At 42.2% G+C, this 26,695-nt stretch overlaps 1 protein-coding gene and 1 long non-coding RNA gene across 23 annotated transcripts in view; one reads left to right on the plus strand and one right to left on the minus strand.

Annotated features, from left to right (window-relative positions):
• ADGRL2 (adhesion G protein-coupled receptor L2) overlaps positions 1-10,730 on the minus strand; it is a 252,039-nt gene extending 241,309 nt beyond the window's left edge. For 9 of the 22 annotated variants that reach the window (XM_060773818.2, XM_060773800.2, XM_060773802.2 and 6 more), the window contains exon 1: positions 9,721-10,729. The gene's annotated coding sequence lies outside the window, so the exon portion shown is untranslated. Of the gene's footprint in view, positions 1-8,102; positions 8,124-9,720 lie in introns of those variants that run through there. The other 13 variants (XM_060773807.2, XM_060773804.2, XM_060773803.2 and 10 more) reach the window with 3 other exon arrangements.
• LOC137096967 (uncharacterized) lies at positions 9,591-26,434 on the plus strand. The gene is made up of 4 exons (XR_010909852.1): positions 9,591-9,659; positions 19,879-20,105; positions 25,524-25,707; positions 26,186-26,434. It is a non-coding gene; the product is annotated as an uncharacterized lncRNA (long non-coding RNA).
• The last annotated feature ends 261 nt before the right edge of the window (positions 26,435-26,695 follow it).

Raw genomic sequence — 26,695 nt, forward strand, 5'->3', positions numbered from 1 at the left:
GAAAGTATCCATTTAAATATAAGGCTGAGTTTTTCACTCAAGCAACAAATCACCTGGTTTAAGAGTTTTAAACACAATGGACAGTAAAATTTGCTCAGATAAATCCTCTCCCAAAAAATTAAGTCAAGCTGCACAACGTAACAAGTTGTAGTTTTTGAAAAACAACCATTAAAAACCCGCATCCCCTCATAAAATTGTGGAATATTATTACCTTTGTTTAAAGTGAAAACTCTTATTCATTCCCACATCTGGAATGTGAAATATTTTGAAGTTGGGAATCCAGAGGTTTAATTCCCACTACACCATTATTTTAAAGCTTGGAACCCTGGTGTTGAATTTCTACTGTACAATGTATTTGTATTCCCTATTTACAAATCATGAGAAAATAATACAACTCTGTGTACCACCCTTTCTAACCTACACAAGATGGCATCCTGAGGGATGATAGTCTTTTGGCAGTTTTGCAAACTAAGTACAGTAGTGATTCTTTAAATGGACAGAACCAGAATATAGCAGACATTAAGGCAAAAAAAAGGTTATTTTTCCCACAAACACTCTTCAGAAATAATGAGAATTCATTTCAAAGGCTCAAATTAGGACTTGTTATCTACTATTGTTTTAAAATATCTTTGTGTGGGGTTTGTGGGTAAAATATGCACATAACAATGCAATCTTGTAACAAGAGCACTGGATTTGGGCTAGATCTTTGATAACCAATTCCAATCCTTGCAAAGAAAATATAGCAACACTGTAGAAATGTCTGTGATTTTCATAAACTTGTTTACAAAAGCACTGTTTACATCTCAGTGCAAGGCTGTGTTTAAAATTCAGTTCCACACCTAAGAGACAGCTGATGACTACTATTGAAGACACGATCCACTTCCATATATTTGGAAGAAAACTTTTACATTTAGCTGCATAGCAACCATCAGAAATGATCCAAAAAACTTGGGCTTATCCTCTACTCGAATATCTCTATCACCCAAACAGAAGCAGAACTGTGAAAAGTGTATTTCAGAACTCAGATGCAACCATTTCAATACAGGAGTACGTTTTAATGCTTATACTATCTTTGCTCTAGGGCTGCCAGCCAACAAGACATCCTTCTTTTCCCTCCCGCAGTGTATGTTCGGTGTCAGGCCATAATTAATGCTGTGCTCTGCAGAGGGAGACATTATATCCGGGCTAAAGCATGCCTAAATGTTACCCGGAGGCAGAGGTCTAGTTGAAACATCTCCATCTAAAGTGGCATTTGTCTTCCCTTTGCAGCTTCTTGATTCAGAAATTCTAGCGCGATGACTTTATGACCTACAAATGGCCCATCGGATTTAAATTGTTATGTCACCTGCCCCTCTGCAGCCAAGAGTGACTCTGAGAAGCAGGATTGGATGTACTTCAGGAAACTAAAGTGAAGCAGGTGTTCAGAGAAAATAAATTCTAGGATTCCCATACAGCATGCAGAGAGAGACTGCATTTTAGGACTATCGCAATACACGCTGCAGATGTATTTTGTCATTTTACAATAACAGAAAAATATGTCCTTTGTAATTGTATTTTATTTTTAAAAAACAGTCTCTGGAGTGATCAGGAAAGTTTTCTATACTGAAAATATGGATGTGGGTTTATGAAACCTCTTAAAAATCACTAGTGTGATACAGTGTATGCCTACTTGGAAGTGCACCTTATTGAGTTCAATGGTACTTACTCCCAAGTACAGAACGGTGGTCTTTATTTTAATCTCAAGCTTTGTTTTTTAGCTGAGAGTTTCTCATTTGTATCTTACAAAACCAGACAGACCTACGCACACATAACAAGATTATGGGACCATTTCTCTCATATGACTACTTAGTGTAGTGCATTACTTCATTTGCCTTGTAAAGTTCATGTTATATCATTTGACATCAACTAGTGCAACAGCAAGGAAGGGAGGGAGGGAAAAGAGCACCAATATGTATGATTTTTTAAAAATCTAACAATACTACAGGCTTGAAAGTTTGGATGAGTCTCTATTCTTCTTAGTATATTAAATATGGTAACTTTCAATAATTCCAGGCAATTCAGACGCTGCTGGCAAGTTCCTACTTAACAAGGTAATCTCATTTCTCTGGTTTTTCAGTGTAAATTGATTTCTTCCCCTCTTAGCTGCTCTGATAATTGAACAAAATTATACAACCGTGATGGGATTTTACTTACCGGCACACAACACACAGAATGTTCTACAAAGATGAAGTATTTCACTTTATAAAACTTCATTTTTGTTGTAATTAAACAAATTGTATTTAAACTTGCCATTCATCCCCCTCAAGCAATCAATAGCTTTTGTTGTTGCTGCTATTGCTGCAAGCTGCACTTTACCTGCAGGTGTTAGGCTCTGTTTTTACTCTAGTGAGACTGCACTGTTCTTGATTATTATACCTTTCTAAATAAAAATTTAGGGAGGGAAATCACAGGTTTCCATACAGTTCAGCCATTAATATCTGGCAAATACTACAAGAGTGGAAAAACTGTGGCACATGCAAATTATAGATTGCTCCTTTGGCTCATAAAATACTCTATTTAAGATAATGAGCCACGACTTTACTTGTGCTCTAGTTCAAAATATGTTTATCAAGAAACAACTCAAACTGTAGTTCAAAATAAATCAGGTTGTGGCTCATCTTTTTAATGCTTAGGTTCCATAATAACTACATTAACTCCACCAGTAATAAAGGGCATGCACAGGAAGTTATGCATTCCAGGGAGCTGAACTGATGTAAACATAATCAGTTTCAGTGCATTATTGTTTACATACTAGAGATTTACAGAAGCTGAACTAATATCCAAAGTGATGAAAGAACTCTTCTGACAAATTCTCAAACATCACTAGATGCCTATGTGTCCAGAAGGAACCACTCCATCCTTTTAACCTATAGTACTGTAGCATACACTTAACTAGGAGGTAACTCCAAAAAACCCCCAAAAAACCCTAAAACGGGGCATCTGAAAAGGCATGGATATCACACTCTTAAACAATATTCAGAATCACATGCATCTCTCTTAGAAGATTCTTAATACATAATAGCACCTTGAAGAATACTAAGAAATCTTAAAACTGCTTTGGTGACGCTTCCATGTGCCTTTATGGGAGATTATATTGATTATATTTACAATATTTAAGTGTAAAAATCTGAAGATAATGAAGAGAACTTGGTTAAAATAGTCTGAAGCTGATTGGCCTCTGAAACCAAAATAGCATTTTCTGAAAAATACTTAGAAAACAGGTTTGTGCAATAGTGATCATATGTAGCATTGTTAATTATAATTTTACTAAGATGTGCTTTTTATTCTTATGCATGACTGAAAAATTAAAGGAACAACTGAACTAGTGTTCCATGTGCTTCTCCTCGTAAAGCGATGATCTGATGATCCATTACTCGCAAGTATTGGTTTATACACCCTGAGTGTCCCCCAAGGTCTCCGATCCTATGACTTGGCCAATGATATGTGTATGGAGAGAACATTCATTTCAAAAGTGTAGAGAAAAATATTCTGCACTGGGCAGTACATTCAGTTACAAGCCTTGTTTGTCCCTGACTTTGTTAAAGTGAAGGTTGCTTTCTTAAATAAAAATTCTTTTCCCGATTTCACAACTTTTAAACTTCCATTTCATTCCTTCCATAATATATATCCCTACTTTTCGGGGTCAACCTTTTCCAGACTTAATTAAGCAGTCTGTCCTAAATGGTTCTGGTGCTGAGATGTATTGCCAGCAGGTGCAATACAGCCTGCTGGAGAAAAAAGCTACACGTTCCAATCTTCTGCATATGCATTCATGTCAACTAAAGAAGCCGGAAAATTAGAAGGCATAAATTGATATTATTCCAAATTAATATTGAATACATTCCCTTTAAAAGTACAGGTCATGTTCCAACTCCTACATGGTTTTCATGGCAGGACACCCATCTTAAGGACCCCATCTTAGGAATTCCCCTTGCTGACACATGACACTGAAGCCTATAAGAGAAAAATGAAACATGGCAGCAGTTTCTGAAGTGTTCAAATTATGAGCTAACCGCTAAGCAAACTTTGTTTTTTAATGTTCTCTTCTTGCTCATTTTAAGGAAGGAAAACACCCAGAAGCCTGGTGTTAATGTCTCTGCTGATTGTGAAAATTGCTGCAATAAAAACTCCAACTGCTTGCCTTAAATTAAGGCTTCTAAGACTACATGAAAGATCTGTATCTTTGCATGGGTTTTTATAACATTTTAAAAAGTTTGGCTGCTTGCTTTGATGTCAGCCTGTTAAGGAACAGGGAAGGCAAATGTGACAGAGAAGGAGAAGAAAACCACAAATGTTTATTGGAATCTCCCATGTCAAAACCTGAAGCCGTTGGTTTGTTCTTTCCCCACATTGATCCAATATCTTTATTTCTCCAACAACTGGCCTCCTGAGCTATCTGACTATGTACATTCAGCTTCTGTTTCCAAGGCACAGTGACCCACTGTGATTGAAAATGGCAGCTGAAGCGCTGCGATAGCACATTAATTTCTATCTAAGTGGTCCAATTTTGTTTTATGAACTGTTGAAAGTATTCCTTCCATGGCGTTTTGCAGCATTAGAGATTTGTCAGATTCCAAGATCGTTGTCATCATCATTTAAAGTGAAGTGCAACATTTTCAAGACATTTTTACATTATCTCCAATCACTCCGAAGGATAAATGCACTTTCTTCACTGCACTCTGCATCTAAAGCAGGCTAGTTAAAAGCAACTTAAGTGTTATAATGACATCTGCATCAACACTCTGTTTGTTCCACCAAACGATGCTGCTGCACATAACTGAAAGTATTACAGTAAATAAAACTGCGGAAAATTACCTCAGCGTAATAACACACCACTTCAAAACGGTTAAATACTTGCATATATCCACTCTCTAAAGCCTGAAATACTCTTGACCATTACAAAACAGCAGAAGTCTCTAAACACCTTGAATAATGCACTCTATTCTGTAAAGCTTTTACTTCTAGACTTTGAATAAAAACAAAAAAATGATTCCATCAGAAACCTTGTCAATGTAACAATTATCCTACGACACCCCCCCACCACCACCACCACCACCCAAACAAATAACCACCACAACATAAAGAAGCTTCTATGTCTGTGGAAGAGCTAGATATGATTTACTAAAGTAGCAGCAAGGTAGCCCACAGGTCAGCTAGGTAGGAAAGTCCTTGTTTGATATGCCACCAACTCAACTTCAGCCCATCAGTGGTCTATCGTTTGGAAACCAGCTCAAGATATGGAAGGAGTGGTGTATTCTCCTTAGCTTCTTATGTTCCAGGTTATGAATACTGATTCTTTTCGAATATCATGGGAGAGTGTACAAGGCAAACAATGGGTATGGGGAGAGTAAATCATGAATAAAAAATGCATTAATGTGATGGCAATATGATCTAATGTAGGGATGACTATTCAAACATCAGATTGACATGGCCGGTTCTTGCCACTATGTTTTGAGAAGATCCATTAAGCTATGTACAAGACAGCAACACAAGAACTTGTCAATATTGCACACAAAGATGCACTTTGTTTAATTATCCAGGAAGATGGTTTCTTTATTTCTTATTAATGCATGGAAATGAATCATCCTAACAGGAGGTTTCAAACAGGAAGATTGGGTCTCCTGTCTCAATATTATCATTTCCAGAAAGGCGTTGTTTGCTTCAAAAGCTGGGAACTGACTGTGGTCTCCAAATCCAAAGGTTCATTTGCTTCCCGAAGTAATTAGAAGTCCTTTTCCATTGAGACCCTCTGACACAATAATGTGTAGGCCATATCTAAAGCGTGAGTCCAGAAGAAAAGGCCTCACAAATCCCACTACAGAACGGGAGAGCAGGCACCAGAAACTATGCAACAGTGGCTGTCACAGAAAAGGTCACCCTCTTTTCTTAGAACAAACCATTAATCAATAGAATATAATTGTCTGGCCGTTTGCAAGGGCCCGCAGCACACAAGGCTACGTTCTTCGGTGGCATAATTACACAACAGCAAAAGTTCAGAAACATAACCCAAATCCACCTCCCCTTTCGAGCCCTTTACAATTCTCCACTGCCCTTTGGGCCTCTGCTTTGGAAGCAAATGGAAGACAGGCTGAAGTTTTCTCAATTGAGCTGAAAGCTCAGAAAGCTTTGATATGCTAATAGCCCCCTTCAAACGGTAAGAATTCACACTTGCATTAATTCAAACAATTTGTGCAGAATGATGTGAAATGGCACCTCTTTTAGTGGCAGGCAACAAAAGGGAAGGAATCAGAGTGTCTGAAGAAACCAAACAAGGGGACATTTGTTCGGTGGGATTCTTTCTCTCTGAGCACAAGAAAGGTTCCTTAAGAAGAAAAACATACACCTGGAGCCCAAAATAAGATATATCTTTACTCTCGGCCTAATCAGTTGTGGCCAAACCCAACCATGACTTCCACGGCTCAAATTAAAAAGGGCTGGTATTGATTTCTGGACAGAAATTCAGAGGTTTTAAAACAAAGTGTCTTCAACACACAAAGGCAGAGTTTTAGACGGAGAAAAAAAAACCTTCCACACCTGAAACTCGCACAAGATAGCATCCCTTTTTCCAAAAAACACATCAAGCACCAAAAAGATGTTCCCATCAATTCCGACATGGAGGAAAAGAAAATATTTGCAGACCTTAAAAAGGCATATTGAGCATACCAGCCACACTTTCTTTGCATTGTCTCCAGATGGCCCTAGATTTCTACAAGTAAGAAAAAAAGGCAAGCCAGCCTTTGGGTTGCTGTGAGTTTTCCGGGCTGCATGGCCATGATCCAGAAGCCTTTTCTCCTGACATTCCACCCACATCTATGGCAGTATATAAATTCAGTAAATAAATAAACTAATAATAAATATGTTCAATGTATTGTCACGGTCGGAATAACTGAGTTGCTGTAAGTTTTTCGGGCTGTGTGGCCGTGTTCCAGAAGCATTCTCTCCTGACATTTCACCATATCTATAGCAGGCATCCTAAGAGGTTGTGAGGTATATTGGAGACTAAGCAAGGGAGATTTATATATCTGTGGGAGAAAGAACTCTTATCTGTTGGAGGCAAGTGTGACTATTGCAACTGGCCACCTTGATTGGCATTGCAAAGCCTTACAGCTGCAAGGCCTGGCTGATTCCTGTCTAGAGGAATCCTTTGTTGGGAGGTGTTAGCCGGCCCTGATTGCCAGCCTTTTCTTTGGGCCACAAACCAGGAGGGATTATCATTCATTTTGATCTGGAATGCCTTTGTGTGAAAGCACTAACAAGGATAGCAGAACGGCTTCTTGCTTCCTTGTGCTTTTAAGTGAAAATAAATGTGCAACAAGTCTTTCATTTGCCAAAGGGATAAAAGTTTCTCCCTCCTCGCTGTCCCCCCCTCTTTCCAAAACGCAATGTGAATTCATGAAAAGGAAGAGACTTTATAGAGAAGGCCTGCCAGGAACACAGAAATGTATGAATGGAATCGGGTTTTTTTTTAAAAGCCCTCTGATGGACACAGAGTGAAGGAGCCAGCCTAGCCTGAAAAAAGGGCAAAAAATGCTGGAGCAAAGCAAAGAAAGGAAAGGAGAGGCGAGAAGCCTGTTCCAATAACAGGATCCAGATGGCACTTGCTGCCTAGTATGTTTGCAAGGCTCCTTTGGAGGCTTCCCTCTCCTCTAAGACAAGAGAGGGCCCTTCCACACAGACATATAACCCAGAATATCAAGGCAGAAAACCCCACAAGATCTGCTTTGAACTGGGTTCTCTGAGTCCACACTGCCATGTATAAATATATCCCAGTTCAAAGCAGATAATGTGGGATTTTATCCAGCTGTGTGGAAAGGGCGAGAGATTCCTCAAAACAAAAACCAAAAAAAGCCTCAACACACTCACACACACACCCCTCCCTGCCTTTTCCCACTATACACCAGTCTCTTTCCTAGAGAGAGAGAGAGAGAGAGAGAGAGAGAGAGAGAGAGAGAGAGAGAGAGAGCTGCCAGCCCTGGAGGCCAACAAGCTGGAGGCAGAGAGAGCCCCCGCTCTGACCCTTGTGCCCACCAAGCCTGCTCCTGGCCCAATGTGATGATACATACCCCCAGCCCGGCTTGGAAAGGAACCCTCCCAGCAAAATGTCCTCGGCTTTCAACAAGGAAAGAAATCGATGGGGTGTCCAGCAGCGCTTTACCACCGACCGGCAACCCTCGCTTACGTGTGTATATAACCCTCTCCTCCCCCCCCCCCCCCCCCCCCCCGCCCAGCTCTCCTATTCCATGTTCTTTTCTTTCCAAGTGAGAACAAAGTTCTCTGAAATCAATAAGCAGCGCTGCCGGATCAAACGGGGATTTAGGGTCGGGCGAAGTTGAGCAAAGAGGACGCGGCGGAGCAACCTTCACATACAAGAGGGGGGAGGAGAAAGGGGGGAATGGGGGAGAGAAAGAGAGAATACGAGGGGGAGAGAGAAAGGGGAAGAGAAAGGAGGAATGGGGGAGAGAAAGAGAGAATAGGGGGGAGAGAGATCAGGGGAGAGAAGGAGAGAGAAAGGGGGAATGGGGAAGAGAGGTGAGAAAGGGGTGAATGGGGGAGAGAGGAAGAGAATATGGGAGAGAAGGAGAGAAACGGGGAATGGGGGAAAGAAAGAGAATAGGGAGAGAGAAAGGCAGAATAGGGGAGAGAAGGAGAGAGGAAGGGAAAGAGAAAGGGTGAATGGGGAGAGAGTAGGGGGGAGAAAGGGGCGAATGGGGGTTGAGAAAGAGAGAATAGGGGAGAGAAAGAGAAGGAGAGAGAAAAAGGGGAGTGGAGAGAGAGAGAGAGAGAGAAAGAGAAGGGGCGAGAGAGAGAAGGGGGAGTGGGGGGGAAAGGGAGAGAGAGAAGAGGAGAGAAGGGGGAATGGAGAGAGTGAAAGGGAGAACGGGAGAGAGCGAGAAGGGGAGAGAAAGAGAGAATAGGGGAAAGAAAAGGAGAGAAGGGAGAAAGGGAGAAAGGGAGCAATGGGGGAGAGAAAGAAAGACTATGGGAGAAAGAGGGGAGAGAAGGGGGAATAGGGGAGAGAGGGGGGGAGAGTGAAGAGACTTGTTTTCCTTGAACTCCATAAGCACGGTTCAAGAGAGAGGTGGATCCCCAAAGCTCGAAAAGGATCCAGGGCGCAAAATGGGGTTCGCCCAGGCGCTGCGCAAGGAAGGAGGCGCAAAAGGTGTCCCACAAAACCCCTCCAAGAAGAGGTGCCTCGCCAACCCAGGTCCAGCACAACCCCCGGCGCCTTTGCCGCTGCCTCTCAGGCCTTTCCAAACCCGCCCCAGCCTCCCTCCACTTCTGGCCAGCGAAAGACGGCGGCGGGGGTTCACATCTGACTGCGTTTTGAGGTCACCTTTCCTCTCCTGGCCGGGGGAACCCCCACAAAGCAGGAGAGGGGAATGGGGGCCCTTGCCCGCCCGCCCTTTCCTTCCCCTCTCCTTCCCGTAGCCACACACACACACAGCTGCATCTGAGGCGGTGAAAGGGGGGATTGAGAGAGGGAAGGAGGAGAAGAGGAGGAGGTGGTGGTGGGACCTCTCTCTTCCCCCCCCCCCTTTCTCTCTCTCTCTTAAACGGGGGGAACAAAGGACCGGGAGGCAGCTGCTCCGAGAAGCCTTTGCCTCTTTCTGAGCAAACAGGTAAGGTGGGAAGAGAAGAGAGGGAGGGAAGGAAAGAGGGAGAGATGCACGCCTTCCTTACCTTTGGGTTGGCAGCCAAAGCCGGGCCCGGGCTTGCCTCGCATCTGGGGGTGCCGGCTGAGCCCCTTTTCCGGATCTTCGCCAGGCCCGAGAGCCTGAAGCAGGCCAAGGAGAGAAGCCCACAAACGAGGCGAAAGAGAGAGAGCCGGGTGGGAAGGAAGGCAGGCAGGCAGGCGTCCGGCGAGGGTAACGGGCTGGGAGGAAGCGCAAACCCCCGCGGCTTCTCTCTCTCTCTCTCCTTCTCTCTCCTTCTCTCTCCTTTCTTCGAGCCGTCCCTTCTTCAAGGCGAGCGGTTAAGTCAACATCTCCTTCCCCGGGCTGCTGCTCCAGAAGAATACGAGGAAAGGTGGCAATCAAATAGAAATGGAGGGGGATTGGGGGCGAAAAAAAAGGACTAGAGGATGCGAAACAATTCTTTGGGTCGGTCTGGAGACACACAAAAAAAGCACAACAAAAGAGCGCGAGGTACAAAACCAGCGCGAGGTGGGCTCGCAGTCCTCTCTTCCCCGTTTCTCTCCGGAGACGCCAAGAGGAAGAAGCCTCCCGGGCTCAGCGGAGTGTTTTGGCCAAGTGGGTGAGGCGCTGGGGAAGGGGCGAGGAGGAGGAGGAGGAGGAGACGGGGCCCCTTCTTCTTCGTCGTCGTCGTCGCCTCCTTCGTCCCGTCGACCTCATTTACATCCCGCCCGGGGTGACATCCTCCGGATCCTCCGGCCTTTCGCCCGCCTCCTCCGCTCGGACTCCCTTGGCCGTCTTCCCCGGCTCCGCTTTCTCTCTTGGGTGCTGCTCTTGCCCCGGGAGGAGAGCTCCGAAGAAAGCGAGGGGGGAGGGAAGGAGGGAGGGAGGGAAGGGGCGTGAAATCGTCCAGGAGAGAGAGAGAGCGAGCGCGAGCACAAATCCCCGGGAATGGTGGTGGCGAGGCGAGCTCCTTTCCGTCCAGGCACCTCTCGGTGTGTGACTGCTGGGGATTGCGAAGTCCTGACACAGACTCTGGGCTCGCGCCGAACTGGAGCCTCTCCTCCTCCTCCACCTCCTCCTCCCCTCCTCCTCCTCCTGCTCCAATCTCCACCCCCTCTTCCCCTCCCTTTCTCTCTCTCTCTCTCTCTCTCTCTCTCTCTCTCTCTCTCTCCACCTCGGGCTCAGCTAATCATATAAACACATTCCCGTGGAGGGAAGCGGCGGCAGCTCCCCAAAAACTAAACAGGGGGAAAAGAGAGAGAGAGAGAGAAAAGGAAAAGAAAGGAAAGGAGGGAGAGCCCCAACCCCTCCCCTTGGCCGCCTAACGCCTGTTTTCCTGGCGAATAAAAGCCGCTTAGAGCCCGCTAAGTCCCGACCGGGAAGGCGATCATCTCAAGGCTCGATCTGCCACCGCGGGCCATTTTCCACTCCATTTGAGCCGCTGGCTTTGGAAGGGGAAAAAAGAGGGGGGGGGGGAGAGAGAAAAAGATGGGCCGAGGGAAGAGGGAGGGAGGGAGGGAAAGGGCCGCCCTCTCTCCCCCTAAAGCAAGGAAGGCATGGCTTGCCAACGATGCCTTCTTCCTCTCCCTAAGTCCTCTCCCCTCCCCTAAACTTTGTGTTTCTGTTTGCGCCTCGGTTTTGTCTGCCTCCAAAGCGGCCGCAAACGGAGAAAAAGCGACGCTGAGAGCCACCGAAGGAGAAGAAGAAGCGCCGGCGGAAGGGGAACGGAAGCGAGAGAAGAAGCGAAGCGAGGCCGTTGTGGAGTGTGGACGGCACAGGGCGCCTCCTTCCCAAGTTCAACTCCCTGCCCGGCACTCATAGAATCATACAATTGGGCCATCCAGTCCAACCCTGTGCCAAGAAGCAGGAAAATCGCATTCAAAGCACTCCCGACAGATGGCCATCCAGCCTGTTTAAAAGCCTTCAAAAAAGGAGCCTCCACCACACTCCGGGCAGAGAGTTCCACTGCTGAACAGCTCTCACAGTTAGGAAGTTCTTCCTCATATTCAGGTGGAATCTCTTTTCCTGTAGTTTGAAGCCATTGTTCCACGTCCTGCTTCATCACACTAGAGAAAATATCCACTTCAAATCCGGTTTCCTGCCTCCTGCAGAATTCTGGGGTTTGTAGTTTAGGGAGGAGCCTTTAACAGCCTCACTAAGCTACAAATCCCAGAATTCTACAAGAAGAAGAAACTGGATTTTAAGTAGGTTTTTTTCTCTAATGTGATGAGTCCCCAGCAGGGCAGGAGAAAACAAGCCCATTTCCTCCTCTCAATGACTTCCCCTCACATATTTCTACATGACCCTCATCATGTCTCCTCTCAGCCTTCTCTTCTGCAGGCTAAACATGCCCAGCTCTTGAAGCTATTCCCATTCTGGTTCTCCTCCTCCCCCCCCCCCATTCAATCGACTTTTGGGGGCCTAATGGGCCCTCAAGATCAAGCAAAGAGAAGGAGCCACTCCCTTAGGGTTTCCTCAACTGTGCAGATGCAATCCCGCTTGCTTTTGTGCAGGCTTCCTTCTTCCATCACAGGGAAACCCCTTTCTGCCCTTGTTTGCAGGGCCTTGCACTTTCTCTTTCTCCTGGTGACCAGTGTGAAGAGGAACTCAAGACACTGAGAACTGGGTGAGGAACAGGGAAGGAGTGGCTTTGGAAGGAAGGAGAAGTTCCCTGTTCTTTTCCTCTTTCTTTCCTTCTCTCCAAGGCAAGATTGGCCTCCCTTGTCCATCCTCACCCCTCCTTCTCTACCCACAAACCAATCAATTTTCACTACTTTTCTTTTGTCTGGGAAATCTAAAGGTTTTTTTTAACAATATATTTGCATAACTTGAGTTATTTTACACATTACATCGTACAATAATTGGATTTATTGTGAGCCTGTGTGCTACTATGACATTGGCCAACACACCAATGTTAGCTCTGTTTCTGGGCATATTTGACTTGCAGATTCCACAAACGGCACCAGTTTTCTCCTATCACAGTGGTTCTCAACCTGTGGGTCCCCAAGTGTTTGGCCTACAACTCCCAGAAATCCCAGTCAGTTTACCAGCTGTTAGGATTTCTGGGAGTTGAAGGCCAAAACATCTGGGGACCCACAGGTTGAGAACCACTGTCTCTCAGCTCTAACTTTTGAGATACAAAACGTATGTCATGTACCAGTCTTCCTCAGCTCGCCAATAGAGAATCATCATAATCATACCTTTGTTTGTTTTGTTGCATGCTGCAACAAAACATGGTGTGAGAGAATCAGCCGTCTACTATGACATTGCCCAGGGATGTGTTACGATCCTGCAGGGAGGCTTCTCTCATGTCTCTCCTTGAGCTTTGCTACTCTGCTGCTGACTATGCATGTCCAGTATGGAATACATGTCACTATGTTAAAACAGTGGATGTGGCTCTTAATGAGACATGCCGCATCATCACAGGATCAACACCACTGGAGAAATTACCCTGTTTAGCCAGTATAGCACCACCTGACATCTGTCAGGAAGTAGCAGCTTGTAATGAAAGGACCAAGGCATTGACATATCCAGCCCATCCTCTGTTCGGATATCAGGCAGCACGCCAACACCTTAACTTCCTAAGATTGACAGAGATACATGCAAGAACACCTCAGCAAGTGAGAATCCAAAAGTGGCAAATTAAAACCTGGAACCTCAATCAGTGTCTGTGGAGCCAGATGAGAAACTCCCTCCTGGACACACAGAAGACTGGGCAACTTGGAAGGCACTGAACAGGCTGTGCTCTGGCACCATGAGATGCAGAGCTAACCTTAAGAAATGGGACTACAAAGTGGAGTCCACAACATGTGAGTGCAGAAAAGAGCAAACCACAGACTACCTACTACAATGCTACCTGAGCCCTGCCACATGCACAATGGAGAACCTTCTTGCAGCAACACCAGAGGCACTCCAAGTGGCCAGCCAGCTACTGGTCAAGGGACATTTAACATAATGCCAAGTTGTTTTTTAAAACTTTGTTTCTGTTTTTAAATGCATTTTAATTTTACCCTCAACTTGCTTCTGACATGATAAATAAATAAATAATTACATTGACCAGCCCACAAATGTTAGCCCTGTCTCTGGGAATATTTGACCTGCTGATTCCACAAATGGCACTAGTTTTCCCCCATCAGCTCTACTTTTTGAGTTATAGAACATATGTCATAAGCCAGTCTTCCTCCAGTCACCAATAAGAAAAATCATAATATAAGAAACTAGAGCTAATGAGGTCTATGCAATTTTCTGAATCAGTGCCCCCCAAAACCCCAGAAATAGGCCTAAAACAAACCCAAAGACACTAAGATTTTTTAATTTTTTTATTAGCTGCTATTTATCACAGTCAGGAAAGGAACAAGAGTCCTGCATGCATTCAGTTATAACACTGGAATTGTTCTAGGCAAGACTTAAACATCTCTTTTCCCATTGTTTATACCTTCAGAGGCAAAGCAACATTCTGGACAATTTTTTCAACAAAAAAACCACACTGATAGCCTTGATTTGGGGTCCTCAAGGCACACAACAGCTCATTCAAGATCCAGTGAGGTGCATTTTCTGTTGGGTCTGAGTGATTGTTGATATTATTCTGCTCTTTCTCCAAGAACGTCAGGGCATGACCCAAACTGTTTCATCCAAACGACCACCCGGTAAACTTGAGTTTATCTCAGAACAACGGGCTTATCCAAAATTGAAAACATTTGTGTATGGTCTGTGCATTTTCCCCTTTTCTTTTCACTGTCTCTGAAGAAGGCCATAAAAATATTTACAAGCTAAAGTGCATTGGGGCCAGATCATCATTTCAGTATTTTTCAGCATCCTGAAACTTTGCATCTTTTCCAATCTTATCCAAGAACTTCTTAGTTGAAATGGGAAGTCCAACTGCTGCACTCTGGATTCAACCATATCTGCTATGGCAGAGCAACTCCAAGAGACAGTCCCTGGAGCAGTGCTGCTTCCTATAGGTTTCCAGAATTGAAAGAAATTATTGTATCCAGTAGGAAACACATAGTATCTATTAGGAACAAATATGAGTCCCTGACACATTGAAAAAGGTTTTCCAGAACTGAAAGAAACAATTGTATGCTGTAGGAAACAAATAGTGAGTGGGAAAATCAACTAATTTCCCACACCAGATAACCCAGGCACCATTAAATAAGCATCCTTCAGTGCTGATGTTCTCCTTTGGATATTACTGGTATCGTTCTCACACATATTGCAACCAAAGTCATTTTGTTTATTCTGGTTACACTTAGGGACCATAGTTCAGGATTGTTAACATTTATAGCATCTCACACACACCTTTGTGGGAGAAAATAGCTTGGGATATCCTTAGACCCTAATCCAGTTGCTAATCCTAACTGGAATAGTCCCATTAGATTTACATAAAGTGCCAGCAACTGATTTAGTTGGCCTACTAGAAATTGAATTTGGACCTTATCTGATAAATCTGATTTGATTTTCCCCCATACCCACCCCACATATCAATATTACCAGTAGAGTTACAGGTGATAATGTGTATTTATTAGTTTGCATTTTATCCCACTTCCTTTCCCACACAGTTCAAGGCAGCTTGTATTGTTTCCCTTTCAGACTGTGATTCAAGTCTTCTCCTGTTTCAGCAAAAGAGCTATATCATTAAGCGCCCTTAGACTATGGATTAATATGGACCCTTCACATAATATCATTTTCCTGTAATCTGGAACCCTATTTATCTTATCTGAAATTAACTATGTCTTGGGCTGAAGCATACCATAGAATCACTCTGGAGGACCAAGAAAATGCCTAGAGAAATGTTTTCTCTAGACTTCCAGTGCAATTCTGTGATCAATTTCCACCAGAATTGCCTTAGAGGTCTAGAGAAAACATTTTTCTAGTCACTTTCAAGGGTCATCCAAAGTGATTTTATGGAATTGAAAGGTCTTTGAATAATAATAATAATAATATTAATATACTTTATTTATATTCTGCCCTTCTCCCGTAGAGGACACAAAGTGGATTACAGCATTTATAGCAAACATAGGCAAACATTCAATGCATACAATGAGACAGACAAACACAGACAAGGCAAAGGCTTCTCCTTTTTCATTTCTGGCTTCTGGAGGCAGTGCTGAGTTCTGGCTCAGTGGGAGGTGTTCTCTATTTTCAAGCCGAGGAGCCTGTGTTGTTACCACCTGGTCGTGTGGCTGGCAAGACTGCTTGGCGTGTTTTTAGCCTTGTTCCCGCTGAAGCAGTACCTGTTTATCTACTCACATTTGCATGTGTTTGAACTGCTAGGTTCTAGGACTAACATCGGGAGCTCACCCCATCCTGTGGATTTGAACAGCAGCAGAAGGGTTTAACTTATTGCGCCACTGTGGCCCCTTATCACTGTGTCCCCTTATTGAATATCAATGAAACAATGTTCAATTAGCTTACATAATAAGTGGGCTCACATTACATTTCCTTAACTGATGCACAAAGTCTCTTAGATCAGTGCTGTTCAAGGTGGTGGTCCTAGTCTCCAGAGAGTTTCTTTCCTTGGGAGACAGAAATAGTTGTAGCCATACTATAAATTATAGTAAACACATCTCCCCATTTCAAACCACTCAAAACAATATAGAACCTTAAAGTATATGCCTGGTTAAAATTGGTTTAATCTGAAGGTTTTAATAAGGTTTACACTTTGCATCAAAATGATTCTAATGTTGAAACTTATCAAGCCTGTAGAGGGAGGGAAATACACAACCAGGGTGCTACGGTAGAAAAGGCTCTTTCCCATGTCCTCCCATAATTTATTTTTCCTACCAATGGGACATAGAGAAAGGCCCTCCATTCTCAAGCAGGTGTATAGAGAGGGAGAAGGGCTCCAGGCAATAGCTCTGCAATGCCGGAAATATAGCTTAATGGTGTAACATTCAAAAACATTGTCAGTTTCCACTACCTTGGCAGCCACCTCTCCACAAAAGTCAATATTGACACTGAAATACAACACCACCCAAGCTCTGTGAGTGCAGCATTTTTTCCACATGAAGCAGAGAGGGTTTGAGAATCAAGACATCTTTGGGGATAAAAGGCCATTGTCCTCCCAACCCTGTTATATGCCTGCAAAACATGGACTGTCTTCAGACATCACACTAAACTCCTGGAATGATTCCATCAGTGTTTCCTCTGAAAAATCTTGCAAATATCTTGGGAAGACAGGTGGACAAATATCAGTGTGCTAGAAGAAGCAAAGACTAGCAGCATTGACCTGATGCTCCTATGCCATCAACTCCACTGGACTGGCCAAATGCCTGATCACCATCTCCCAAGACAGTTACTATACTCCAAACTCAGGAATGGAAAACTGAATGTTGGTGGACAGGAAAAAAAGATTTTAAGATTGGCTTAATGCTAACCTTAAAAACTGTGGCATAGACAACAATAACTGGGAAGCCCTGGTCCTTGAGCACTCTAATTGGAGGTCAGTTGTGACCAGCAGTGCTGCTGAATTTGAAGAGGCACGAATGGAGAATGAAAGGAAGACAAGTGCCAAGAGGAAGGTGCACCAAGCCAACCCTGACTGCGAATGCCCTCCACCTGGAAATCGATACCCTCACTGTGGAAGAACAGGCGGGTCAAGAATAGGGCTCCACAATCACCTACGTATCCACTGCCAAGACACTACACTTGGAAGGTCATCATACTCAGACAACGAGTGATCACTTAAGTAAGTAAGTAAGTAAGTAAGTATATAGAGAGGGAAGGAGGCTCTCTCTAGTATTAGGGTCCTAAGCTATAGATAAAAATTATTGCCAGTACCTTGAATTCAGAATGGAAATGTATTGATAGTTAGTGTGAGTCCTTCGGGAAAGGTGTCCAATGATATCTGAATGAAATTTCAGGGAGCAATCTAATGCCTGTATTTGTACTACAGTTTCTGAGTTATCTTCAAGGACAGAGCTAGGATCACTCACTAGCAGCAAAGGTAGACTTACAAAAAGGCCAGTTTTCACCTGCTTGTTCTTCCAACATTGTACTTCTTTCTTGGCCAAAACATCTGTAAGCTTTTGCAGTCTGCTGTCACCACAAACACAGAGACACACCAGCAAGAAGTGGTAAAAGTGTCTGGTCTGTTTGGTCTGGTTACCACAACAGAGGGAAAAGCTTTTGCAGGATGAAGTATTTGTTTATTTGTGTATGCATGTATATATATTGGCATCAGAACAGAAGTTATTGTAAGATTTAAACAGAGTAGGTTTATTGTTGCTTTTCTCTGATGCTGAAACAATGCAACTTGCCTGTGATCAACCTGGTAGGATTCCACAGGATTCAAACTCTGGTCTCTCATAGTCATAGTCCAACAATCAAGCCACTATACCATGCTCACTCTAAATGTATTAATACTATAGGATAGATAATAATTACAGTTTTAAATCTACACTTTCAGATTTGCAAACAATTTCTGGTTTTCAGGACATGCCTTATTCCCTTCCCCTTTCTTTGCTCGCTGTTAAATGCTGCAAAAGGCTAAATTGATGTTTAAAAGCTTCTTGCATTAGCTCTGTTTGCCACCATTAATTACCCCAGGGTCATTCTTCTGGAGTGAGTTATGTCTGCTTCAGGGCCAGTCCTCCCATATCTGCTCCATGGTACCACCACAAATTGCCCTGAGGTCACTCACCTTGAGTGAGTTATGCAGCTTGTGCCAGAAAACAGGGGTTGTTAGTTTGGTGTTCAGAGAAACATGCGGTGAAAGTTGGACAGAGGAGGCTGTTAAACTTAGATGTTAATCTTTGGAAGTATAATAATCTTTTGGCTCTGTTGCTACAACAGAATTTTAGTGTATTAAAAAGATATAGCAGTTTTACTATATCTTTTCTGACTAAAAGACTGGTAGTGGTTTTAAATGTAGTCTGAAGCGGTTAGACGAGATTCATGCTCAGAAATAACATCCACCTTAAAAATGAACAAAAATTGTTGGGTTTTTTTCCCCCCCAGACCAGCCAGAAGACCTCAAGGCTATGAAACTGTTGCTTACTGTTGCAAGATACTGCCGGTGATCCTTAAGTATGTTCTAGTGTCTAGATACAGGGACATATTTGTTATTCCTGCATGAATAATGATTATATGCTCTGTAGAAACTTCTTTTAATGAAGGATGAGTCATTCCATCTCAGTATGCTCTGTAGAGATTTCTTATAAGAAAGGATGGATCATTCCATATCAGTAGGTTTCCTATGACCAATTAAAATGGGGATGAAGTTAGAACAATATCTGAAAACTGGACTGAAGATGTCCATTTGATATTTTGTCTATATTTTTTACTCTATAATTCCAAAATAGTGTTTGTGGCAGAATGAAAATCATGTGTAGTTCACGTCTTTACTAATCCACACACTGTTGCTAGAGAAAAAGATATGCCACATAGATGATCAGTAAAGAATAAGGTGTTTACACTTTGTTATGCAGAGCAACATATATGCAGTCATGTGAACAGTTGCATTCACTCACACAATGTCCTTTGAGAGAGATTCAAATGTTCCTCAGGTGTCCATGTGAAGGATCTTCTTCCAAGAGCCCAGAAGCAGAAATATACTAACTGTCTTGGTTTTTCCCTGCACAGAAAACCCAAAACATGTAACTGTTGCCAAAACTCCCAGGATCAGCTAGCCTCTCAGGCATGGCCCAACCAATCAGCTTTGTGCGTCGCATTTTTCAGTTAACACACTCACTAACTGATTTTTTCATGCCCCAACTGTGTTTACATGCTTGTTTTATAAATGTGAGGGTTAGGCACCGCTCTCTTTACTCAAAGATACATCAACTATAGTCAGATGGAGCACAAGCCTTGTCTGTCACCAAAAAAAAAAAAAGTTTGCTTATCAGCAAAAACCATATTTTGAGCAGAGGGATTTGCCAGTTGGTCTGCTCTGCCGGCTATGCGTGACAAGAGAAGACCAAAAAAGGGATGAAACAAGGGAAAACCCAGTTTCCATCAAATCCTAATCTCTTCACCCCAATGAAAGATTCACTATGCTGGCACAAAGTAATACCAGGGCCAGGGTAGTCCTTAGTATTTTCCATCATCCCTATTTGAGGGGTCTGGACTGAGCACAACTTTTGCTGGCCTAATGCTAGCTTGTTGTGCTCTTGGCTGGCTAGCATTGTGTTCTGCATCCAGAATGATCAGGGGAGAAGGTGGGCTACATGCAGCTTTGATCCTTTCTTCCACCTATTTCCCACAGCTCTGTTTTATGAGAAAAAGTGCATTAGATTTCCTGATAAAAGGCAGACAATGGAGGAGAGAAAGAACCACAGCAGGATGGTTTTCTCATCCTGTGAAAGAAGACAGGGCAGCCATAATATACTTAAAAATACTTGAAAGCCCGAACTCTCACTCATTTAACCGGAGAATTGCCTATACGCATGTACAACAGAAAAAAGCTAGGTGACAGCCATGATGGAAAGTATGGTAAGTAGAAAATGTGTACATTGTGAGTTTAAATGTAATAGAACAGAGGGCATATGCTTACAGCTCAGGATAGAATCCAATTAATTTTTGTAGTTGTGTGTCTTTAAATAATTTCCAGCCTATGGTGATCTTAAGGTGAAACTATCACAAAGTTTTATTGGCAAATTTTGTTTCTTGGTCTCCAGAGTGTCTAACATGCAAATTACTACACTATCACATTTCACACCAAACCTTTAAAGCAGGCATTTCTGCCACCTGTAGATTTCTGGGAAATGTAGTTTAGGGCAGGGACTTTTGAATTCTCAGCTACAGAGGTCCTTGCCTTTATTTCCCAGAATTCTGCAGGAGGCAGAAATGTGGGGCTGGCCATTTTAAAGCCATGCCGTGATAATATCATTTATTGGCTCTACAACTAATTTCTTCAGCAAAAGGAAAAGTTCACTAATGGTACAGAGATACATGGAACTTCCTAAAATACCCACTCCACTGTGGAGTGAAAGTAGTTGTGGAGTAGAAGTGGATGCAGGAAAAAAATATAAAGCATGACAGAAGTACAGGGAAGTCTGAAAAGCAAAGGTTTTATCCGAATACTAGCTGACTCACATAAATTGGAACTGGAGGAAAAGTTGTACTCAAGCATGTAGCAAATTGTTGTACTCAAGCATGTAGCAAACTGTTCATTCTGTGTTCTACATCCAAGTATTTGACTCATCTGGAACACCTGGTGGCACAATTAGTTAAAACCTTGTGCCAGCAGGACTGCTGACTGAAAGGTTGGCGGTTCGAATCCAGGAAGCAGTGTGAGCTCCCATCTGTCAGCTCCAGCTTCTCATGTGCAAACATAAGAGAAGCCTACCACAGGATGCTAAAACATCTGGGCATTCTCTGAGCAATGTCCTTGTGCCAACAGGACTCCTGACCAACAGGTCAGTGGTTTGAATCTGGGGAGAGTGGGTTGAGCTTCCTCTATCAGATCCAGCTCTCAATGCGGGGACATGAGAGAGCCTCCCACAAGGATGATAAACATCAAACATCCGGGCATCCCCTGAGGAACACCCTTGCAGATGACCAATTCTCTCACACCAGAAGCAACTTGCAGTTTTTCAAATCACTCCTCACATGAAAAAAAGTTGAGCCAATGGGTCTACTCAATTTAGGATTAGCACTTGGATTGATGCCTCTTCAAACAAATCCCTGAATCTTTCTATATCCTGTGCTATACTTGCAGAATTGTTGCAAAGAGCTAAAAATTCCTCAACTATAATCAGTTTTATTATTAGCGCTGTTTAAATTGCTCACTTGCCTTTCAAAGGGATCCTCACTGATCTCTCGGATGAAGGTACAGGACCTTTTCTTTCTGTATAAATTGTTCAAAGCACATGACAGAACATGAAAACGAAAGATGTTATATACAAAACTGGCTATTTAATTAATAGGCTGAAAACAATACTCCAGCTGTTACTGATCCTTTAGCTAATTCCCCTCATGCCTTGGACTGCAAAAGTACTACCTTTGTAGATATTTTTCGATCAAAATAGGCTTGTGTGAAATGATTCGACAAATGCATTATGTTATTCACTGAGCCATATCATATCATGTGTACTATATTTCTCATTTCCAAAGGTGGGTGCTAGTGCACATGGAAAGAGAAAGCACACTGCTATAGACTGCTGGTGACCTTTGAGCAGTCAGAGAACGGGAGCAAGACTGGGTCACAAACCTTGCAACAATAAACAGGGATTATTGTGTTTGCTTTTCTTTTGCTAGGAGAAAGAAGAGAAATTCCTTCTTATCTCTAAGTCTTCAGGAAAAGACAGACGGACAGAAAGTGTGCACAAGGGTTAGGAGTGTGGCAAGCTCAGGCCACAGTGAAAGTTCTTGCCTCAATAAGGATTGAGGGCATTTGTGCTTTGTTGCTTTAACTCAGACTACAAGGAATAGCTATGTCAGAAACATTTTTTTTCCTTTCCACATAAAGAGTTGTGAAACCTTTTAAAAAACTGAAATAGTTAGTTAAAATAAAGGGGGCAATCCAGCTGTACAGTTAAGCACTTTTAGGTCTTATTGATTTTAGCTGGAGAGTTAAGTACATATGATCAATTTGGCCTAGAATTGTACATCCTGGACTCGACTGCTGCAACATGCTTTGGCCTGATACATTCAGAGATCTTGACTGAGTGTTGATTAAATCCTGACTAAGAGAGGCAACAAGGCAAAAAAATTACTTGAAATTCATATTTTTAAAAGTAAGTCACGTGTTATTTATTTTACTAATTATATATTCCCTACAGTTTGAGTTAATAAGAAAATTACACAAATATTTAGCATAGTACTATTGTGACTTTAACTAGAACTGTTAATATTGCTGTAGAGCTAAAATGCATTTATTTTTTATCGGGAGGGCGGGAAAGATAATACTATCTTACATAAAGCCAATCATGCAGGCTTCACTGAAATCATAGCATCATAAACATATGAAATTGGCATCTTGGAAGGACAATGTTGTCTAGCATACTACCAGCTCAGAAAATCCATAGCTAAAGTATCCCCCTCAGGTGGCCATACAGCCTTCACCAACAAACCCCTTAATCTTCAAAGGCATTCTGTCCCACTATCAAGCGCATCATCCTTATGTTTAATTGAAAACTACTTTCTTGTCAATGTATTGTCGAAGGCTTCCGTGGCTGGGATCACTGGGTTTTTGTAGGATTTCGGGCTACATGGCCATTTTCTAGAAGCATTCTCTCCTGATGTTTCGCCTGCATCTATGGCAAACATCTTCAGAGGTTGTGAGGACTTCACAACCCCTGAGGATGCTTGCCATAGATGCAGGTGAAACATCAGGAGATATGCTTCTACAACATGGCCATATTGCCTGAAAAACCTACAAAATTCCAGTACTTTCTTATCATTTGCACTATTGGTTCAGATTTCTGTTGTTGTTGTTTTTGTTGCTGTGTACCTTCAAGTCTTTTCCAACTTGTGGCGACCCAAAAGTGAACCTATTACAAGATTTTCTTGGCACAATTTGCTCAAAGGGGGCTTTCCTTTTCCTTTCTCTGAGGCTGAGAAAGTGTGATTTGTCCAAGGTCACCCAGAGTGTTTCCACGGCTGAGGCATAGTACAATGCTCAGACCAATATATCATGCAGAAAACAAGTCTGATCCATCTTCTACACAACAGTCCTTTAAATATGTGAGAATTTTGTTGCCATCTCTTTTTGTCATATACATGTGCATGAAAGGAGAAAACATTGAAAACGCACAAGCTAAAGGTTAGTTATTAGTTCGTCTTGAATAAAACATTTTAATCAACTTTAATTCATCATACAATAAAGCTGTTTCAAAGCTTGTATGTTTATTGCTCTGTATATGTGCTTTCAAGTTGCCTGAGTTATGGTGACCCTTTTAATTTCATAGCTTTTTGTTCAGCAGGGAATAGTCAGAGGACCATTGAGATACATACATCTATGTATATGTGTGTGTGTGCATGTGTGTGTATTTCTTATCTAACATATTTTAATTACTATAAGATATAATAGTTATATTTTCTGCAGGTCATTTTCTGTTACCCATATTGGTGATTTATATATTATCTAGAAATTGCTTGCATTTGTTCAGTGTATTAGCTCCTGGGACGTGCAAACTGGCACTTCATAGGTTTTAGTCTCAAGAAAACTTGTCATCCCTATGTATGAAATCCATGTCAACAGAGTTCGTGCTCATATTCCTTGGGCTAAAAACTAGAGTATAAAATTGTTTACAAGTGGGAGTCCAGATTGTTTAAGATATTAGTGTTTTGCTTTTCACCGTTTCTATACTGCCCCTGCCTTGCTTGTAACTCATGGATTAACATAATAGCACACTTCATCGTAGTATGATTCACTTCTTATGCATGGTATATGCATGCCACAGTCCTGTCGCAAAAACTGGACCTTTTCTTTGTTAAGGGCCATGCAATAGTCATAACAATCAGGAACCCTGTAATGAGAGCCAGTATGGTGTTATGGTCTCCAGGACACTAGGGTTTGAATCCTGCATAGTGAATAATCCCATTGGGTGATCTTGAGCAAGTCATACTCTGTTCAGACTTGGAGGAAGGTAAGGGCAGACATCATCTGAAGAAATGTTGGCAAGAAATCTCCATATGTTGGAGTTGGCTTGCCGACAAAAAAAAAAGACCTCCTTCAAGGCATCCCACAAGTTTTGGAATACAGTATGACCCCCCATATTCATGGGGATACATTCTAAGTGTCTCCATGGATACCCGAAACCATGGATTATATCATACCCTATACTATACTATACTATCAAACTCTATACTATACTAGTGCCAGAAGCATACCATAGAATCACATTGAAGGACTGCAATACTTTTTGTAGTGTGGGTAAGTGAAAACATGGGTATTGAATTCACTCGTAAGGGGGTCATACTGTACATGAGTACATACTCACAAAATATAAAAGAGCCTGTTTTGTTCTGACCAAAGCACACAACATGAAGACAAGTCTTGTAAGGCCATTTCATTTAAAACAATTGTATTGTGTATGTTTTATTATTATTTCAAAAGACACGCACAGTAGCCCACTTTCTCTAACACAATTCGATTTAATGTTAGGTTTTGTAACATTTTCCTTTTGCCTTTGTGTCTGCTATATGCACAATTCCGGTCAAACCAGTAGGAGCTATTCACATACATACTGGATAAGGCACTTCAAGACTAATGGCCAATCGTTATGGATTATTGCCATGATTCTTAAGGAATTGTATACAACTTCACTGTGTATGGGCTCTAATGAAAGGGTTCCTGACAACACTTTTCGCCAATTGTACTGACAGCTGCATTCTTGAGGAGAACACATTTCCAGAACGCGATTGAACCTATCTGACAAAATGGGTCAAATTGCGCTCCCAGTTATAGCCATACAACACAGTTCCTTTTCCTAGAATGAGAAATTGCTGAGTATGGGAAGCTACTTTGGAAGAATATATCTTTGTATATGTTTTTATCTGTTGCCGCTTGAACAAAAATGATTAAAGCAATGTATCGGGAAATCAGCATATTCCTGCAAAATACAGAGTTGCCTGTGCTTTGCAGCCACACTGTGTAAGCATTGATAGTTGCTAAAAATGTTTTCAATCTTGAGAATTTAACTTGTATTTTTTTTAAAAAAGGCAATCTTATAGCCCTGTGTGTGTGTGTGTGTGTGTGTGTGTGTAGCCCTGAGAGCTGCATGCAACCCAAGGTCACATTTTGCCAGCTCCTCATTAACAATTTCAGAACTGCATTCCAAAAGACAGATAGTAGGAACAGCCATGTATAAATAAATAAACCAACATTTTGACCACCCTATGCTGCTGTTTACTGTAGGCTCTGCTTCTCATCCCCATCCCATTGTTTTCTTTTGCATCTTTCAGCCTTCCCAATTGCAGCTTTTGACAAATAGAACTGTGTACTTACGCAGTCAGATTATCCACAGTCCCATCTACTCCATTGTGTCATGCTCAAAATCTTCCACTATAAGTAGATCATGCTTTCTGTCCCTCCTACCAAATAACTCAACTTTACTGCATCCATAAACATGACAACTGTTTTTTTGGGGTAAGGCAACAATTCAAAAACTTTCTAGCTTGAGGAAACTTTTAACATATCTGCCTTTTGAGACATTTCTATGTGCCTGTGTGCTTTCAAAATAAGTTCTGATACATTCTAGAATGAAAATTCAGTTCTTCTGGGGCACTGACAAATCTGCTAATATTTTCATGCACCCAACACTCCCAATATGTTTATGTTACTAAAGATCAACCTAAGCACAATGGGCATGATAAGGAATTATAAATATCCCCTTCATTTCAGATGCCACTTGCAATTAATATGATTATGTATGTGACCTATCTGAATTGTTCACTAGTACCTTGATGGATATTTCATCATAAATCCATAGTTTAACTCTTTTGGTGTGGATTTTCTCTGTGTAGTCTTATTTACAATAAGTTTCATGCAACAATTATATGAGGATTTTGTGGTAATTGTTGATATCCAGCTTGATTCTTGACAAAACTTTTATTGGATTTCATAGATGTTACTATATTGGAAGAAGTACCCCAATCCAGTATTTGAAGCTCCTTTTGCCATGTGAGAAGTTGTGAAAGCTTCCAACATCTCCTTGCTTTGTTCTGAAATAAATTGCTGACTTGCTTAATGCTTTATGTACTGTTCACAAAGGTTGTACAAATGTTGAATCACTCTTTAATCCGCTTTGGCTCTGCACCAAATTTCTGTGATCTACTGTCTTCTTCTGACAGTATGCCTTCCCCATAGGCTTCTGTGTCTGGATTCTGATATATTGAATAATTTTAATTGCTTTTGCCTTTAGACAAAGAAATACAAACTTTTCCAAACTTCAGCTGTATCTTTGGATTCATATACTTACTCATTCTTTTTTTTTTAGTACTCTCATTTAAGTGAGATACTCTAAGAAATAGATGTACCACTAAACAACACAACAGGACTTGAATAACACATAGCACCCCATGCTGATACAATTGCCTTGCACATTGACATCCAAGCTCAAGGGGTTGCTTTTCAC

This window comes from Anolis sagrei, chromosome 4 (genome assembly GCF_037176765.1).
Source record: "Anolis sagrei isolate rAnoSag1 chromosome 4, rAnoSag1.mat, whole genome shotgun sequence".
Lineage (NCBI taxonomy): Eukaryota > Metazoa > Chordata > Lepidosauria > Squamata > Dactyloidae > Anolis > Anolis sagrei.